Here is a 13968-nt window from a genome sequence, read left to right as displayed (position 1 = left end):
TCAAATTACAAATTATTGTTTTGAGTATCTTATTTCTAAATCACTAATTTGACAGAATGTTGTTAGTTAAACTCAAACATCACTGCCAATGGCTTTGTTAGTATTTTGCACTTATTATGAATCAGTGAAGTAAGCTTGTAATTTTTGCTGTGTCTTGTATATCTTCTGGCTTCCAAATAAAGAGATCTAATAGGATTCCTGAGTGTTCCTGGCAAATTATCATTCACAGAGATTGTGCTATGTAGTATCATGCATGGAAGATTTAAGCCAAATTATTTTTGCTTTAACCTGAGTTAATGCTGGTTACTGTAGCATAAGGTAATATAATTAAATTCTATCAGGTTGTTTAAGAAATGCCAGTGTATTAGCAGTCTAAGCATAAGTTACTGCTAGGGCTTCCGCAACATCAACTGACCTTTCAAAAATTCCATTTTATGTAGTGCTAAGGAAGGCCCTCTAGTAGAAATACTGTCCATCGAGATACTGCTAGGAAGATTAATTACCACACAGCACACATATGTTAACTTCAGGCATTAACTAATAGAAAAAACTTAGATATTTTAATATTAAAAAGCCCCATCCTATCTTCACGTATTTTAAGTCTTTTTAATGATGATGAATTCTACGAACTCCTTGTAATGAGTCAGCAATAGCTGAACACGGCCAGTTCCTGCTTCTAGACAGCTGCATGCATAAAGCAGAAATATCCCTTCTTGATGTGAGCAGAGAAGATCAATTAACAGTAACAAAAGTACTCTTGTGAAGACTCGCAAGGAATCTTCAAGAAGTGCAGATACATTCACATATCTGAATATTGTAAGTCCATCTACACATTAATTGCTGCTGTCCCCTTGGCTTCAGTATTTAGGCAGCACCTGGTACCTCTGAACATTGCTTCTCTCAGAGGAAAAAGTCATTAGTACATGCCAGCTATCTACTAAATAGACATTCTTTTTTTGTTCTCCTATAAGCATTTATTTTTTTGCACCAGGATAAAGCCACAAACAATAGCAGGTAGCAAGGTCCACAGATTCAACATTTCTACAGTGAGCATCTTGGTTTCATCTGATCATCATGATAATTCTTTATAGAAAAAGACAAACATAAGCTGTAACTCAGGTTCGTATCTTCTGGTAGGTTTCTTGTTTCTTACCTGGCTCAGCTATATGATAGGCACTTGTAATAGAACAGGGGGTCCTAGACTACTGTAGGGAACTGTTATGTCCTGCTTTCAACTGGTGATTGAGCACCTGGCGAAGGAATGTGGCTGGCCCAGGGAGCACAGCCAAATTGTTTGCACCTGTGTTCCCCATGTGACCAGAAGGGGTGGACCCAGCCTGGGCTCATACGAGGGCCATCCACTGAAGGAAGAGCATTGCTTGGATCTAGGCTGCTCTTTGGAAGGGAGTGCTGTACGATCATAGAACTTCTTCAACGGGTGGGTGAGTTCCATTCTTCTTTCTGTATATGACTGTTGGTCTACCTGTGAATGCTTTGCCTAGTCAAGGCTGAGAACCTGTCAGCTGTAGTTTTGCTTCTTTGTCAGCAGGTTAGCCCCTTTTCTCTGTGCTACGTAAGTATATGCATTTTAGCAATTTTTGGTTCATTTTTAGAACTGCTTTATGAGAATTAGAATTGCTTCATCTACTCTGGAGCCGGTCACTGGAATGAACTTCATAGCTCCCTGAAAGGTATGAATATCTAGATACACACGCTCGCTTCTCTTTAGTGACCGTGAAAAGTGGTTGTACAGCAATGTCAGTAGCTTCCTGCTGTGCAGAACTCTAAAATAAGCTCTTGTAGCCTTATCCCTACAATACTGGAAAGGTCTGCAATTCATCTTTGGCTTAAAGTCACTAGGTGGCAGACACTGCTACTTTCCAATGCAACCATGGCTGCTGAAATCATGCTGTTCTATTCTGTCTCCTCCTTTTTCACTAGAGTCTGGTGTGAGATTTCAGCCGAGTTCCTGTCCCATGGAGCTCCTTGCCTCCAGCTTAGGGTTGAGATTCAGACCAGCTAGCTTCGTTTTCTTTCTGTTACTGGCTTCTAGCAGTATCTGAGTAGTTCTGCAGTCTTGCAGGCACTAGTAACCTAGCTTTTCTTTTTATAGTTTGTGGTATCTGGAGAAGAACATGTGGTAGTTTTACTCAAACCTGGCCATGACCATCTGGGATGTCAGTTGTGGTGGTCCACAAATGTTAATTAAAAAAAGTTATAGAATCATCTAGGTTGGAAAAGACCTTTAAGATCCATTGAGTCCAAACATCGATCTGTCTTATTGAGTTCCATCAACTAAACTATGTACCTTAGTGCCAAGCCTACACACCTCCTCGATGCTTCCAGGGATGGGATTCTACCACCTCCCTGGGCAGCCTATTCAAAACTGAAACATTAAGAAAATTCTTGGAGGTTGCTCATCTGTATCTCCCCTAGTGCTACTTAAGGCTGTTACTTCAAGTGTCCTATCATGTATCAACAGAGAAAGAGACCAGCACCCACCTTACTGCAACCTCCTTTCAAGTAGCTGTAGAGGGCAGTGGGGTCTTGTCTCTTCTCTATTCTGGAAGAATCAAAGTGCCTTCAGCTGCTCCTCATAACTCCTGTCTTGTAGCCTCTTCAACAGCTTCATTGCTCTTTTCTGCACTTGCTCAAGAAATAAAATATCCTCATAGTGAGGGATCCAAACTGAACACATTGTTCAGATTGTGCTCTCATCAGGGCTGAGTCCTGAGGGACAGCACTACTCCTGCTAGCCACGCTTTTTCTGATGCAGGCCAGGATGCTATTGGGCACATGGACCCACTGATGGTTTGTGTTCAACTATGTGTTGACCAGAAACCCCAAGGTTTTTTTTTTTTTTTTTTTTTTTTTTGTTAGTTTTTTATTCCCAGCAAATTTCTGCTGCTCTTTCCTAAGGCTGTAATGCTTGGACTACTTCTATCAGTCTGATATTCAGTGTGTTAATAAAGCTTTCTTCATATTCAGTATTTCAACCATAACTACCACCCATTCTCACAGTTGTATCCATATGCCTGCATCTCTGCCATCTCCTAACCTTTTGTTCTCATAGTCCCCATATACTTCAGTTTTGTTTCTGTCACTTAAGAACAGAAGTTTTTAGCAAATCCACCTAACCATAGGTTATTTCATTAGATCTTCATCTGTATGTCTTGCTGACTTGACAGGATTTCCTTCTGAAAATGTAACTCATCACGTACCATTGAATTGCAGCTTGTGTGAAATAGAGTGCTGTTTTTTCAGACCGAAGTCTTACCTGGTGATTAAAATACGGTCACAACAAACACTTTGATTTGTAGACTGTGCTGATTTTGTTTGCATATCTTGAACAATGTCTCTTAAGGAGATAAAAATGCTGTATTTCTCTACATATTTTTTAGCTACTATTTCCCTGTGATGTTTCTTGATGTTTTAGGGTGCGTAACTGAAAATAGCAAACACCTTGTGTTGCCAGTAGCTGAGTGCTGCAATTGGGCTTTCAGCATACAAAAGCAATATCATGTTGAAGACCTCTCTTGATTCGAGGTGGGAGTGAGCAAACTGCATGGTTCTGAAATTCTACTGCAGTGTGTATGGGCTTCATAGAGTGCACATCTTCCTGTGATGCTAAGCTGAACGATCTCCTTGGCAGTCTGTTTACGTCAACCTTCCTTGATTTTTTTTTTTTTTTTTTTTTTTTTTTTTTGGATTGTGTGAAGAAAATGCTAGACTGGCAAAAATTTTAGCCATGCAACATTTATTTCAAAACCTGCTTTTTTATTCATTGAATTTAAATGAGGATTCCATATTTGTGTTCACTTGTCTTGGCTATTTGAAAAGGCCATAGATTGTTACAACATTGTTTTATGGGCTTTCTGGGGGGATAGGGGTGCAGATGAGAGTCTGGAGAGTTAGCTAGAAGTGTACTACCCACGATATTTTGGCTGATTTGGGGTAAATATTTTTGCAAAAGGGATGTTTAAAGTGATCATAATACCAAGCAGGTGGCTGAATGGAATCGTGCTTTTAGGGCTTCTGGTTTTGTTGCATTCCCATGGGAAGAGGAGGAGGAATTGGAGGTGCCTTACTATGCCTGCACTTGGCAAATGCCACTACTGTTGCTTTCTTGTGTCTTGACAGAAAAGGATCCCAAAGCTACTGGTTTGTCGCCGTTAGCATGGCTGATGCATCTGGTAGTTTCCCTAATCTGTAACCTGATAAACAATGAAGCAAAAAGTAGTTTGACTTCTTTTCTTTCATGAGTACTGGAAGTTCAGGAGGGCTGGTGTATTACTGTGTCAGAAGTGGTGGCAAATCTTGCATCTCTGAAGGAATAGTGTTTCAAGGGCCATCTGGTTCACAAAGCAGCTACCAATAAAAAACTCTGTTATTTGTATGTGACTTACACATATAAAAAGAGGCTCTGTCACAGAATATCTATAGCCAAAGCAGACAAAGGACAAGAGAAGAAAGGGAGGCAGAAGGTGTATTCTGTGACCAAAATTTCCCAGAGTTTCTGGAAGGGTCAGGGTACGAAAGCTCTGAATTAGTAACCTGAGAAGTTCTCCATTAGTTGCAGACAAACCCTTTGGAGGCTGGGGGGGAATGCTCCTCGTAGCCATAACTTGCCTGGCAAGTGCACTACTTTTTCTGTTTCAGAAAAGGTACAATGACTTGAGTTCAGAAAGAGCTTTGTTAGCGGTGCCTTTTGTGGGTTAACCTTAGATGAGTGTTCTCTTGTTGATGTAAGCAGGAACTCTGTGCATGAAATAATGATGTCTGTTTTGTGCATTGCTTTATGAACTAACAAAGCAAAAAGAGAAAAATGATAGAAATTGTAAGGTACCACTAGTTAAATATAATACTTCTGTAGCAGCATAAAATCAAAAAGAGAAGGTGTTAATATTTGATGGAATTTCCTGAGGTTGTTTCATCCTTATTTCTGAAGCAATCTTCACTAAATCATTTCCCTAATTGCTTCTTTTGACAAAAGATGACAGACTCTACACGTTCAGGAATAAGGAGATTTTATGTCTTTGGTATGGACTTAGATATTATTACTTTTAGCTCAGCAGAGGTTTCCCAAAGGAAAACGAGATTGGACAGAGTTTTTGTTATCAGCCCTTCGTTATCAGCGAGAAGAGGAATGGTATGTTCCATCACATTATGACTGGCTGAAGACTGGAAAGGTGAATAGCACTTCTGTAACAGGAAAAAATGATCGGCACCTCATGTGTTTATTAACCCAGCAGTAACTGCTGAGTCTGCAAGCATCAAGTATTTCATTGCCAAACGTAACATAATTACCACTCTGGGCAAGAATTGAGTGGCCTGGACCTCCTTTCAGCAAATAAATGTACAGTTTATTTTAATCCCTTATTTAGGAATTGCTGACTTCAGGAAAAAAAAAATATTTTCTACAATTAGGACTCCCTCTAGAGCTAGAAGCTCTTGTGTTTGAGAGGTCAATGTTCTTAAAATCTTTATAAATGCATGCTCTAGAAGAGGCGACAGAGTGCTCTCATGATTGCTGGTAGGACTGCCATTCAGAAGAATATAGGCTAGAGAAATGGCTAGTGTGAACCTTTAAAAATACATCAAGAACAAATGTAAAATCTTGTCCCTGGAAAGGAATGGCCTCCTGTGACAGCCCAGACTGTAAGCTGCTCTGGTGTAAAGGACCTGGGGTTTCAGACAGGCAGAGAACTGAATATGAGTCAGCTGTGTGCTCTGACAGCCAGGGAGGCCAACAGCTTCTGGGGTTGTATTAACAGGAGCACAGCCAGTAGATTGATCAGAAGAGTTATTTTCCCTTTACTGAGCTTTGTTAGTACACATCTGGAGTATTTTCATTTACTTTGGGCCCTCAAACACAAACAAGACACCAGCAAACTAGAGCAAGCTCAGCAGAAGACAATTGGAGGCTCAGGGGAACTAGTGTTTAAGAAGAAGAGGGCCTTGGAGAGCCCTTGGCTCTTCATAGTGGAGTGCTAAGAGACAAAAGAACAAAGGAACAGAGGATGTAGTTGGATAGAAATAAATCTTATTTCATTGTGCAGGTAATATAACAGTGGATTAGGTCGCCCAGTCTCCACTCCTTGAAGTTGCCAAGACCTGTCTGAATAGAACTCTAAGTAGCCTTATCTGACTCTGCTTTGAGCAAATTGGACTAAAATATCTCCTTAGGTTCCATCCAATCTAAATTAGTGTATGATTCTGTGATATGTATTTTGGCATTGACCTTATTAGGAAAAAAAAAAAGCTGTCCACCTGCTTGAATCATCCTCTACAGAAACTGAGATTGGGTTTCCTGCATTGTTGAATGGAGCTTTGCTTGAACAAGAGGAGGGTGCAGTATCTCCTGCAGTTGATTCTCTGAATGTGAATCATTTTGGTGCGAGCACTCTGTTTGAATCCTCTCCAAACACAGTGACATATTATTTGGCATCTTCTTATTGGGCATTTCCAGTTTTAAAAGTCCTGTTGAGGAAAAACAAATCTATTAATATAAGGTCATCATCTCTAATTTTATGAAAACCAATTGAGAGAGTGGATGCAAGTCCCACAGAAATGATTGTTAAAATCATTCATATTTGCTATAAAATGAGACTATTGCTAGCAAAACAACATTGAATCTAAGAGAAAATAGAGTGTAACAGAGAAGGTCTAAGTGATTATGCTAGATGATACAAGGCTTAGTCAGGAAGTGTGTGCTGACACCGGTAGACTAGAGCATATGACAATCTTGTATCTGGATGGAGGGAAAAGAAAGTAAGTGGAAGGATCATAAGGATCATATTCCACCCAAATGAGCTTCAAATTCTATGACTTGCGAAGACTTTCTCCATTATGGGGACAGTACTTTCCCAAGATCTGCATCAGACAGCTGATGGTCTTTGAGGAGAGACAGCTGTACTGAGAGAAACACGATTTGTATCTTTTGATTGTGGGTCTGAATTTGGTCCTAAGAATAATTGTGAGGAGTTCAGAAGGTCAGCAAGTAAGTGGAGGCATATGCAACACTAAGAAAGGTGCAGCATCTTATACAATTGGCTCGATGTATTTCTTTTTTTTTTTTTATCTTCATAAATTATCTTAATTTAAGGAAATATAAATGATGGTTGAAATATTCTTAATTTAACCAGTTTTCAGGCAGGGAAAGTAACTTTCAAAGCATTAGCTGCATTTTTGTTGTATCATCAGCACATTCTCTCTTATTTAGGAAGAAGTTATACGGCCGTTGGAGAAATTCCTGTTTAAAATGCATTTCTGTAACTTCGGAGTCATTAGACTTATTTATTTGCATTGAACGTGGAAAAAAAGATATTGGAACCCAGAAGAACACAGGATAGCTAGAGCTGCATTTTAATCCTTTTATCAAGCATTACATTTCAAATGTATTCTGGGCTATTTACTTGAGAATGGCTTGACTTTCTCTTGATGTTAGCAGAGTTGGATTTAAAAGATTCCGTTTTCTATTTATATCCCTGGAAACATAACATGGAAAAAGAGCTGTTACCAAAACATCCCCTTCCAGGCTACATGAGAATATCCTGGTACATGATAGCATAATCCACAATTGCGTGTAGTCTTAAGTGTTTCTTATCAGTGGGTTCTTGCCCTTATCAGGGAGAAAAATAGGAATATGTACCACAGTTCTGCATATTTGAAGTTCTCCTCCTCACCGAAGGCAATGATGGACTTTGTGGTAATTCAAAGAGCTACGCATCAAACCAGTGTCGGTGTTTCAGAATGGTGCGTAGTGATCTAAGGTAGCTGCATGAGATGGAGTTCTTTGTTAAGAAGTTGAATCAAGTTTTTACTCTCTAAATCAAAAGCCCTGATTAGATAGCCAAAAGCTCTCCCTACAAGGGTTTTTGAATGGAAAATCCGCTTTTCTTTGTTTCCCGAGGAAAGGATTGACATGATTGAGCATAGATACAGTTAATCTCACTTTAAATTATGAACCAAAGTCTGAGCAGAAAAACTAAAGAAAAACAAACAATGAAATGAAAATGTGATAGTAACTGGAATTATGTTTTTAGATGGGAAAACTTTTCAGAAGGATGTGGATGTGTCCTAATGGTAAATATATGCAATTCTCGCTTACTACCTTGTGTTACTTAAGAAGATCTATTTAAGCAGAAATAAAAAATATTGATGGTTTAGAGTATTTTGGGATGTTTTATGAAGCTTGCCACTTTCTGTAGGTCTGTAGTATACCTCTGTTTCAAATGGAGCCATCACCATGGGATTGCCTTCAAACAAAGGTTGCTGCAAACGGAAACTCAGCGCAGGGGAAGAATGGCAGAATCCCAGCAGAAGATCATCCCATCTCTGACAGGCTATAAATAAGAGCCAAACCTATGATTCTGACTTTGAAATCAATTCGGGTTTGTCAAAATATTTCTACGGATACCGGTACTTGCATTAGTGTCAATTGTCATGCTAAAGCACTGCAATGCCAGGGGCATAGACACTACTAAAACCAGGGGGCTCATAGTAGCTTGTGAATTTGAGATTAGGGAGGGAGATGTATTTTATATATATAATTCTAACTTTCAGATAGGCCTGTGAATAAAATACCCGAATGGAAATTCCAGTTGTTGCTGTGAAAGAGTCCACATTTAGTCTGATAAACAGGCTTAGCCTTCACACCAAGGTGGTTGCACACAAAGTGCTCACTCTTGCCCCTGAAGCAGGCTAACGGCCTACTAATATACATGTTCATCTTCCTAACACTGTTTATTTACAGCATTGTATCTGCGACCTTGTTCTCTCATTCCAGTGAGACTATTGACAAAGCTGAATGCTGAGGTCAGGTCCTCTCTCATTTTGTAGTCCTATTTGCTTTTAATTAGAATTACACCGGGATTTATTATCTCATAACGGGAAGTTCTTGGGGAAATTTGTTGCATTGTGAAAATGTGTGACAATGCCATTGAAATAGTACTGACTTTTATCCAGTGTTGCTTTCTATTCTCCCTCCAACAGCAATGAATCTAATGGTGACAGGGATGCCTGTGAGAGAATCATTAACATTTAGAACTTAGAGGAGAAAATAAGAGGGATGAAATGAGTCTTTCAGAACTGATTAAAGAGAGTGTTTTCCTTTGGTTTCCCTGCTTATTCATTTTTCAATGTTAGCACTCTTAATCAGTTGTTTAATTTGATCAAGTGAAAGTCTGTGCGTGTTTGATATGAATAATTAAAAAAAACTCTGCTCATTACCCCCTTTTCTTCTTCCTGGAAAGTACCAATAGTTTAGGAATCCTGTTGCTGCTGAAAGATTTTGTAACTGGTGAGTGATTCTCCAGATGCAAAGGACACTTCTGACTTGGTTCTGCAGGTGGAGAACCTTGGAAAAAATACAAGTGGCATTAAAAGCTGCTTAAGAGATATGGTTGAAAACATACTGATAGTCTGCTATAAATATTCATAGGTACTGAAGATTTAACCACAGATTCAACTTCTGAGGTAAATAGTAAGGGTAGATTTTGTACAGGGTCATTGTAGTGAATTCCTGCTTGCTTACACATCCGTTGTTGGATTACATTTGAATTCACAGTAACTCCAAGAAAACTGGAAGAAAGGGTTGATTTCAGGTGTGTTTCAATTCACCTTGGAGCAGAATTAGGGGTTCTGCGGTCTGATCTGAATTGCTGGAAAGTGTTGAGAAGTGCCTTGCATAGGCCTAGACAGCCTGAAGACCCTGTGTGATCTGTGGAAAATTCCCCCTCTAATTCTGCCTTTGTCCTTGTCTTGCATGCAATCTGTGCTTTCAGGTTCTGTGAAGTGCGAGGTGTTGTACACCACATTTCCACAGGTGCATTGTCAGGTGCACAAGTCCAAGAAGTCTGGGTGCATCCACTGAGCGTTGTTGCATGCTGTGGGAGAAGGTTAAGAATCTGACTAATTGATTATTCTGCCTCCTGTTTCTCTCTATCAAAGGCAAGTCAATTACAGTAATAAGAACAAATGAAATGGTTTGGAATTGCTACCTTAATTAGCAGAGGTGTTGTTTGTACCTGTTCAGTTACAGCTGCAGCCAGTCAGGCCTTCAGTGTGTCTGAACACCAAAAGGTTGCGACCTGAACGACAAGCAGTGCAGGAAAAACACTGATTATTTGTTGTTTTTATTTTTTTTTCCTGAGGATGTAATTGTCCCTTCATTCCTCAACAACTGTCTCAATATACTTTTTACTCCCTAAGTCTCAGCAGTATGATTTGTGAAGAATGAGATGTGCTCAAGATAAATAGTAAGCTGTGCTGTTAGACGACGTTAGCATTTAACTGTGCCAGGCATGATAAAAAAGAAAAGATGAAGTGCTTTATATATGTTGTCTCCTTCAGGGAAATCTTTCTTTCTGTGTCAAATTTCCATTATAAAACTGAACTAGATGGATTAGAACAGTATAACTGCATCCCAGGTTTCTTCAACTCCATGAGTTCTGGACTGGAAAAACAGGAACACAACTCCTCTTAGTCGTGCTGGCTGCTGACCAGCCTTTCTGTCCCAGCTAGTAGTGAAGTCACTGCAGTTTTCCCTAGGGATGAAAAAACAGTGGTAAATAGAGGTGGAATTCCCTGAGCAGTGAGCTGGGAGACCGCTCCCTGGGAGTGGACATGCCATCCCTCAGAGGAACCATGAAATCTCCATGTGCGATGGAGACTATTTCATGTGATGTGTGCCTGCTACTTAGTGTAAAGACCCAATCTTGAATTCATTACGGGTACCCCAATAAGTAGAAATTAGTCTGACGGTTTCAGAGAGGATGCTGATCACACTTGGTATGTTTGAAACAGGACCATTTCCCAAGAGCAGCTGCTCCCCTTGAAAATGCACGGCTTTTAAGACGAGCTATGTACCCAACATTTTCTGATGTGCCTGTCTTTGTTGGTGGGCTTTTGATATAGACAACAACAGAGTCAAAATCATGGGATACATTCCAAGGCCCTGGCTGTATAGATACGGTTGCAGTAGCTATTTGTGCCTCAGCAAAAGCAAACAGTGCTTCCTTTCTTTAAAGGACTATTAAGCACAAAAAACTCTGAGCTTCAGTATGTCTCGAGACATTCTCCTTAGATGCTCAAAGTGGAACTGTAGCATTCTGTGTGATCCTCAGTACCCACTTGTGCTATTAACCTGAAAGTGAATCATGAGTGACAGCACTGCCTCTTACAAGGGGCATTCCCCATCCTTAGGATGTCCCTCTCTGTCCCTCGCAAGGATTCTTTCAGGTCCTAGACCTCACCTGTGCACATAAGAAGATAAGCTAAAGAAGCATGGGGAGACTGAAAAGAAACCAAAAATGAAGGAACTGATGGAAGTGAAAGGCAGAGAAAGGAGGAACAGGGAGCCTTAAGGAGGGAAGGTGGTGAGTTTGGGACTGGGAGACAGAGATGATGTAGAAAAAAAGAGTACTGGAATGAGAATTTAAAGTTTCACAATAGTAAATTTACCTCCTTAAGACACTCCCCCTTTTTTTCTTATTACATTTGTCAGTAGTTATTGCAAGCAAAAATGAACAATTCTGATCTGAATCCCATTTCTTAGACAAAAAAAAAGTCTAGATTTATTGCTCAGCCATGTAAGTTAAATGTGTGAAGATAAGCAGTGTGAATTTTCCCTGCAGACACTGGTTACTGGATAAAGGTGTAAATAGCAACACTTGTAAGGTCTTGTATTAGTTGCGTTGTCACCATACCCCTTCATTTTTTTTTCTCTTGGACAGCTCTGGCTGAATGCTTCCATATGAGAAGTGGATATTACAGAAGTCTAGCTGGGCTGGTTCCTGTGACCTTGTAAGAGAGAAATGTTGTCTTCGGGCCATATCCAAGCTGTGAAATCCAGCCTTCCTCAGTTAGCTGTGGGAAAGGTAGTATCTCCAGTATGCATGGGGCTTACTAAGCTTGCAGGCAGCAGTGTGACCCTGCCATCCTTATGGCATGCAGTTTTCTTTAAGAAAATCTGGAATGACCTAGGCAGCAATGTGCATGGGTGGTGTGGGGGAAGGACAAGAAAAATGGTCAAATTTCCTATACATTTTTGTCCTTTCCATACGCGTCATTATTTTCCATGTAAATGGTAGATATCCAAGTGAAACCACAAGCCGCCTGCAACATCTGTGCTGTCATGCTAATTATTATTCATCACTGCTCTATCACCACCTCCTCTCAGCTGCAGTGCTCTGCTATCACTTCCATTTCTCTTGCTCTCAGGTACGTGACGTGGCACTGACAGCCAGCTGCAACATGCTCGTTTGGGGCTGCTTATGGTTTCTGGTGGATAGACAACTTTGCTTCTGCAGTGGTACCACCTCACTGTGTGGTCAGGAGGAAATATTTCCAAACTTTTTGTTGTTGCTTGTTTTCGTTGAGAACTGAAAGTGTAGATATAATATGGAGTTTATGCTATTGCCTGTCATGTGTAGAACTGGCATCCATTTACCTGAAAACCTGTTTCATTTGAGTGGCCTTACTAAAGAATAGCATATGCAAAATACTGAATATTCTACTAGGATGGAAATGTGTAAGAAAAATTAAATTCACTGTTGCAGAACACCTCTTGCTTATGTTTAAAAATGTGCTGAACTGGATATAGGAACAATGCTTGGTGCTTAGGTGCTCTTGCTTTCAAGACTTAATCTTCCTGCTTAAACATGCAGGATGTTTGTGAAGAAGGCAATGTATCCTTTTTCACAGATGAATATGATGAATTCTGCCAAGGTGCAATAAACTGTGTAGTTCAAACTCCTGTGTAGCAGCTGAATTGCTGATTAGATCAGTATTCGGCAGTCTCTGATCTTTGTTCCTGGCTCTGATCGCTAGATGACTTAATTTACTAATTTGTTAGTGTGCACAGAATAATTTATAAATACCATATTCTGAACAAGATCTTGTTTTCTACGCATGTTATTAATTAGCTAATGTTTTTGCCAGGAAATAAGTTCAAGACAGCACACATTTATCCTGTTACTTGCATCTCCTGACAAACAGCAGAGATAGATTCAGCCATCAGGGGACTGCGGATGGCAAATATTCCTCAGGGTGGCTTGGCTGAGGGATGTAGACGTTTCTTGGAGAATTTCAAGGACCTAGCATTTGGGAAAGGTTACTCAAGCAGGAGGCTGTGGCAGAAGCTCACAGGGAGCAGTCTCACAAGAACATAGGGTGGTTGGTGAACAGTACCCCAGGACCCGAGTTTGCAGATGTTGTAGTGTGTTGTGCAACTGTGTCTTTGAGCCTGGCCAGCATCAAGCTGGCAGTTTTTACTTATAGCAGAGAACAAATAACTCTCATGATTCTTTCTGTTGACTGAGCAGTCATGGTGGGAATCTGGTGTAGATGTCAGTGAGCAGCTGAAAAGGATGGATGGGATATGTTTTCAGTTGGCTCTGCCTTTGCTACCAGTGCAGGATTTTAATTTAAAGATGAGATTTCAAAACTTGGTGCAAGAATAAAAAATTGAAACTTTTTCTTAATTTCTTGTCTTGGATTTCCTACCTGTCCTGTGGAAATGCAACAAAAAATGATTATTGCAATATTAAGCACAAACTAAGTGCCTAGATACAGAGTTGTTTATTCGTGTTCTGAGGATAAGCATTTGGTGCATGCCTGTGTTTCCCAGCCATGCTTCTTATTCCATCTCTGTGGGACGGATGGACTACTGCTTGCAAATGTGAAATTTGTAGTTGGGATTGTTTTTCATTTTGTACAGGAAAAATATAAAAGTACTTATACATCAGTCTATATTTATTATGTTAATCATTGGCTGCTTGCTTACCTGTACTCCAGCAGTTAACCTGCTTGTCATGAAACTCTATCATGCATTCTACTAACAAAGATAAAATTCAGACTGGAATCCGTGCTGTCTTCTATGTGAGACTTCTCATGATCAGGCAATATTAAAGAATCTCAGCCTGCTAAAATCCTCCTGCTAAACATTCCAGCTAATATCCTGAGAGG

At 40.0% G+C, this 13968-nt stretch overlaps 1 long non-coding RNA gene across 2 annotated transcripts; it reads left to right on the top strand.

Annotated features, from left to right (window-relative positions):
• Positions 1-1356: 1356 nt before the first annotated feature.
• On the top strand, positions 1357-13385 carry LOC122179228. 2 transcript variants are annotated; one of them, XR_006178594.1, is made up of 4 exons: positions 1357-1442; positions 1614-1691; positions 11736-11879; positions 12223-13385. It is a non-coding gene; the product is annotated as an uncharacterized LOC122179228 (long non-coding RNA). The 2 variants fall into 2 exon arrangements; XR_006178595.1 differs by lacking the exon at positions 1614-1691 and having other exon boundaries at positions 1360-1442.
• Positions 13386-13968: the final 583 nt, after the last annotated feature.

Source organism: Lagopus leucura, unplaced genomic scaffold (genome assembly GCF_019238085.1).
Source record: "Lagopus leucura isolate 7727_CA_CO unplaced genomic scaffold, USGS_WTPT01 Super-Scaffold_100002, whole genome shotgun sequence".
NCBI lineage: Eukaryota > Metazoa > Chordata > Aves > Galliformes > Phasianidae > Lagopus > Lagopus leucura.
The sequence above is the reverse complement of the archived record's forward strand: the minus strand, read 5'-3'. Positions and strand labels throughout refer to the sequence as shown.